Consider the following 5,000-nt stretch of genomic DNA (forward strand, 5'->3'; position numbering starts at 1 on the left):
AGAAATTTGAGAAACTGATCACTTTGTGCAAGGCAGACATTATATGTTTACAAGAGACGCACTGGGACGCGGTTGTCGAAGCACAAGTGCAGTCTCTCTGGCGCGGACAAATTTTTTCGAGCTACGGCACAAGTAGAGCGAGGGGGGTGAGTATTTTGGTTAATGTAAATAACAGAGACATAAACGCCACTTTCGTAAAGGGTGACGATGAAGGGAGGTGGGTAAAAATTAAATTCACTGTAGAAGAACAAACTTTTGAACTAATGAACATCTATGCTCCTAATGTTGAGAGCGAACGTTCTGTTTTTTTCAAAGACTTATATCGGAGTGCAAGTAACAGTGACATTATCATGGGGGACTTCAATGTCAAGTTATGCATGCTGGACAGACATGAAACTGGACAATTTAAAAACGATACCTCAAGAACAATTCTCAGGAATTTTATGTTACAGCAGGAATGGTTGGATTTATGGAGAAATGAGAATCCACTAGCGAGAACCTACTCCAGACTTCAGACTGTGCAAGGTTCTCTGCGCAGAAGCAGGATTGATTTATGTTTGATTAAACAGAGACATTTACATTATTTTCATACGGCGCATTATGACTTCACTTTCCTGAGTGATCATGCTTTTTTGTTGGTGAAACTGGGGAAACTGAAAAGAGGGAAGGGAGGGGGTTTGTGGCATCTAAATGCTACACTGTTGAAAAATGAGAACTTCATAAACTGTATAGAGACACTTATTAAGACTACCGTCTCACAACCTTTTTTTAAGACGGCTGTGGTGGAGGGATGGGAGGATTTGAAAGTGAGAATTAAGAAGAAGAGCATTCACTTTGCCAAGAGGATGAGCTTCAAAGAACATCAAAAAGAAAACCGAATAAAATCTGAAATTGAAATGTTGAACAGACAGGATAATGTTGATGAAGAACGGTTGGGGGCTCTATATGAAGAATTAAAAACTATTGAAAAAAGAAAATGTGAAGGGGCAATTGTGCGGAGTAGGGCGCAATATGCGGTGGAGGGAGAAAAGAGCACGGGATTTTTTTTAAACCTGGAACGAAGCAAGCAAGAACAGTGCTATATCAATCGTTTAGAAGATGGACAAGGAAATATGACGTCAAGTTTGGGAGAAATGATAGAAACTGTGTATAACTTCTATCAGACTCTTTTTAAATCAAACGGTTCAGACGACATCTTAACGAGAGAAATTCTGACAAAAATGACGGTCAAACTGTCTAATAGTGATAAATCATTTTGTGATCGGGAAATAGAAGAGAAAGAAGTAGAAATGGCAATAAAGAGTTTGGTCTCGAATAAAAGTCCGGGCAGTGATGGGCTAACGGCAAACTTTTATAAGGTTTTTGCAAAAGTGTTAATGCCAATACTGTTAACTGTGTACAAAGAAATAGCTCGTCAGAAGATGGTTTCAAAATCAATGACATTGGGCATTATAACTTTGATTTTTAAGAAAGGGGAGAAAAGTAATTTAGCTAACTATAGACCAATCACACTCTTGAACACAGATTATAAAATATTAATGAAAATTTTCGCAAACCGCTTTAAACAGGTCATACACACAATAATAGCACCAACGCAAGCTTATAGTATACCGGGTAGAGAGGCATCTGACATCATAAGCACAATAAGGGACACAGTGGAGTATTTAAAAATAACTAAACAGAAAGGTATTATCGTATCTCTAGATTTCAATAAAGCTTTTGACAGGGTTGAACACAAATTTATGTTTAGGGTGCTGGAAAGGTTAGGTTTTGGAGATCGGATGATAGCATGGTTGAAATTATTTTACAGCACAGCAACAGGTAGAGTTAAAGTGAATGGAATGATTACTGATGAGTTTCAACTGCACAGATCCGTCAGGCAGGGGTGTCCGATGTCATCAATTCTATATTCTATTGTAGTGGAATCTTTGAGCGCGTTATTAAAAACGGATTCACATGTAAAAGGGATTGAGTTACCAGGGGGAGGGGAGGTTTTGATCCAACAATTTGCGGATGACACGACGCTACTAGTCAGAGATTTAGACAGTGTATATAGAGCAATTGACTTAATTGCAATGTATGGTAAAGCATCAGGCTCTCGCATAAATTTGCAAAAATCGGAAATGCTATTCATTAATATGGACAGTCCGCCTCAAACAGATCTATCATTGAAAGTACAGCCGAAACATGTAAAAATTTTGGGTACATTTATTGGTGTGGATAGTTTAGCTGCAAGGGATGGACAGGCATATTAAAAAAAATAGAGGCAGTGCTACATTGGTGGAGGATGAGAGATCTTAAAATTAACGGAAAGGTAGTGGTTTTAAATCATTTAATACTGTCTAAACTCAATTATGCCTTAGCAGTAGTTGATTTACCCTTGTGGGTTGTGAATCGTATGCATGAAATGATGACAAAATTCATCTGGGGGACTACAGTGGGGAAAATAGCAAGGAAAACTTTAATAGGTAAATATGAGGAAGGGGGTTTAAAATTGGTGGACATAGACAGTAAAAAGAAAGCGTTTAGGATCAAATATATTAAAAAATATCTGTATGACGATACAGATTATGGGTGGAAGTGTCTAATGGGGTATTTTCTGAATAGAGTGATGAGAATTGGTGATTATGTGCTGTTGATGACATTGAAAAAACCAATGATGGCAGAACTCCCACTTTTCTACAAGGAAGTCCTGTGCGCTCAGGCAGAATTTATGGAACATTTACAGTACACAGTACATTCTTTAAACACGGTAAAAGAGCTACCAATTTTTCTGAATAAATATATCAGAACGGAAGGGAAAATGTTATACAATGCGAATATGTTGAAAGCAAATTTTGTACAATTAAAAGATGTAATGTATGAAGTTATGCCAGGTTTTCTGCCGACCCAGGTAATATATGATGGTGTAAAAGAAATTAATCATGACGCAAGGTTTACAGTAATTTCGAATTATTATCAAGCTATATTACAAAGCATTCCACAAACGTGGAAATCATTAATCATATCTGCTGCCGTGTTAGACAGGAGAAGTGACTTTCCTACTTTGACATATGTTCACAGGGGAGAGTTGAAATACTTTTGTGGGATAGTGTGCAAACATTTGTATGACCTTTTTCTGATGAAAGTATGGCAGAAGCCGGCCTCTTTGCCCTACTGGAGCAGGGTTTTTCCAAATCTGGATGAGAATAAAATCTGGGAGAAATGGAAAATAAAAAGTAATAGCGTTGAAGCAGAGGATCATGATTTCAAACTTCGACACAACAAGATTTTTACTAATGTGATCCTGCATCAACTGGACAGGGAGGTTGGCAGAGAGTGTGATGTGTGTGGTGTGGAAGATGAAGACCTTATGCATATGTATGTGAAATGTACTGAATTGTGTGAATTTTTTGGTTTGTTGAAACGCTGCTTGATTGAGAAGTTGGGGTTGGTATGGAATGACAGAGATTCTTGGGAAATCTTTTTTCTTTTTGGTGTCTGGACAGAGAGTAGAGTCAAAAATGCAGAGTTTTGCAGATTTCTTTTAAGCCATGCCAGATGGGCGATTAAATCAAGGCGAAATCTAGCACATTATGACAATAAACTGATTTCTGTTTGGACAATTTTCAAAAGAATAATACAAACCCAGGTAAAATATAGGATGATGCAAGGCTCTGCAAGTTTGGCTCGTTTAATGGTAAGTACCTACATTATTTCAAATGTAGTAGGCCTATTTGGGAGTGTTGATCTTTTCCTTCAGAAAGGGAGCTCTTTCAAATCAATATCACTGGAAATTTATGTTGTTATGATGATGTATTGAAATACTCTGGTTTTTTTGATTTGTGTATGAGAACAAATGTAATATGTTTTGGTAAGTTAAGAACTTCTTGTTATTTTTTCTGTTTGTCAAGTATTCTGTAAATCAAAAATATATATTGTTTTTATACAAATATATTTTCATAATAAAAGACAAAAAAAAAAACACGCCCGATCTCGTCCGATCTCGGAAGCTAAGCAGAGTCGGGCCTGGTTAGTACTTGGATGGGAGACCGCCTGGGAATACCAGGTGCCGTAAGCTTTTTCTTTTTCTGTCCCCCCGCCAGCAGAGGGCGTTTGGAAGGAAAGACAGACGAGTCAAGTTGTTTTATGAGCTAAAGTTGTATTGAATAAAAGTTTGATGAATGAATTGATTGAATGATGAAATGAAATTGATCCCAGAGAAAAGTAAAAATGTTGTTGTATAAGTTAGGGCTGACTAGCAATGACTTTTGTATGAATACTATCTATGTATCTATGTATGTATCTATCTATCTATCTATCTATGCATCTATACATCTATGCATGCATGTATGTATTGAAGCAAGCTATGTGTGTGCCATGCCACCTTTATATAGGGTTTTTTTGACCAGTATAGTTGCTTACGGCCATACCACTCTGAACACGCCCGATCTCGTCCGATCTCGGAAGCTAAGCAGAGTCGGGCCTGGTTAGTACTTGGATGGGAGACCGCCTGGGAATACCAGGTGCCGTAAGCTTTTTCTTTTTCTGTCCCCCCGCCAGCAGAGGGCTTTGGAAGGAAAGACAGACGAGTCAAGTTGTTTTATGAGCTAAAGTTGTATTGAATAAAAGTTTGATGAATGAATTGATTGAATGATGAAATGAAATTGATCCCAGAGAAAAGTAAAAATGTTGTTGTATAAGTTAGGGCTGACTAGCAATGACTTTTGTATGAATACTGTCTATGTATCTATCTATCTATCTATCTATCTATCTATCTATCTATCTATCTATCTATCTATCTATCTATCTATCTATCTATCTATCTATCTATCTATCTATCTATCTATCTATCTATCTATGCATCTATACATCTATGCATGCATGTATGTATTGAAGCAAGCTATGTGTGTGCCATGCCACCTTTATATAGGGTTTTTTTGACCAGCATAGTTGCTTACGGCCATACCACTCTGAACACGCCCGATCTCGTCCGATCTCGGAAGCTAAGCAGAGTCGGG

The 5,000-nt window shown here is 37.6% G+C and overlaps 2 non-coding genes across 2 annotated transcripts in view; both read left to right on the forward strand.

Annotated features, from left to right (window-relative positions):
* The first annotated feature begins 4,398 nt into the window (after nucleotides 1-4,398).
* Nucleotides 4,399-4,517, forward strand: LOC137597965 (5S ribosomal RNA). The gene has a single exon (XR_011036299.1). It is a non-coding gene; the product is annotated as a 5S ribosomal RNA (ribosomal RNA).
* Nucleotides 4,518-4,934: 417 nt separating this feature from the next.
* The window catches only part of LOC137597966 (5S ribosomal RNA), a 119-nt gene continuing 53 nt past the window's right edge, over nucleotides 4,935-5,000 (forward strand). Inside the window, exon 1 of the ribosomal RNA XR_011036300.1 lies at nucleotides 4,935-5,000. This exon is cut by the window's right edge and continues 53 nt beyond it. This is a non-coding gene — a ribosomal RNA (5S ribosomal RNA).

The sequence above is a fragment of the Antennarius striatus genome, chromosome 6, assembly GCF_040054535.1.
Source record: "Antennarius striatus isolate MH-2024 chromosome 6, ASM4005453v1, whole genome shotgun sequence".
Classification (NCBI taxonomy): domain Eukaryota; kingdom Metazoa; phylum Chordata; class Actinopteri; order Lophiiformes; family Antennariidae; genus Antennarius; species Antennarius striatus.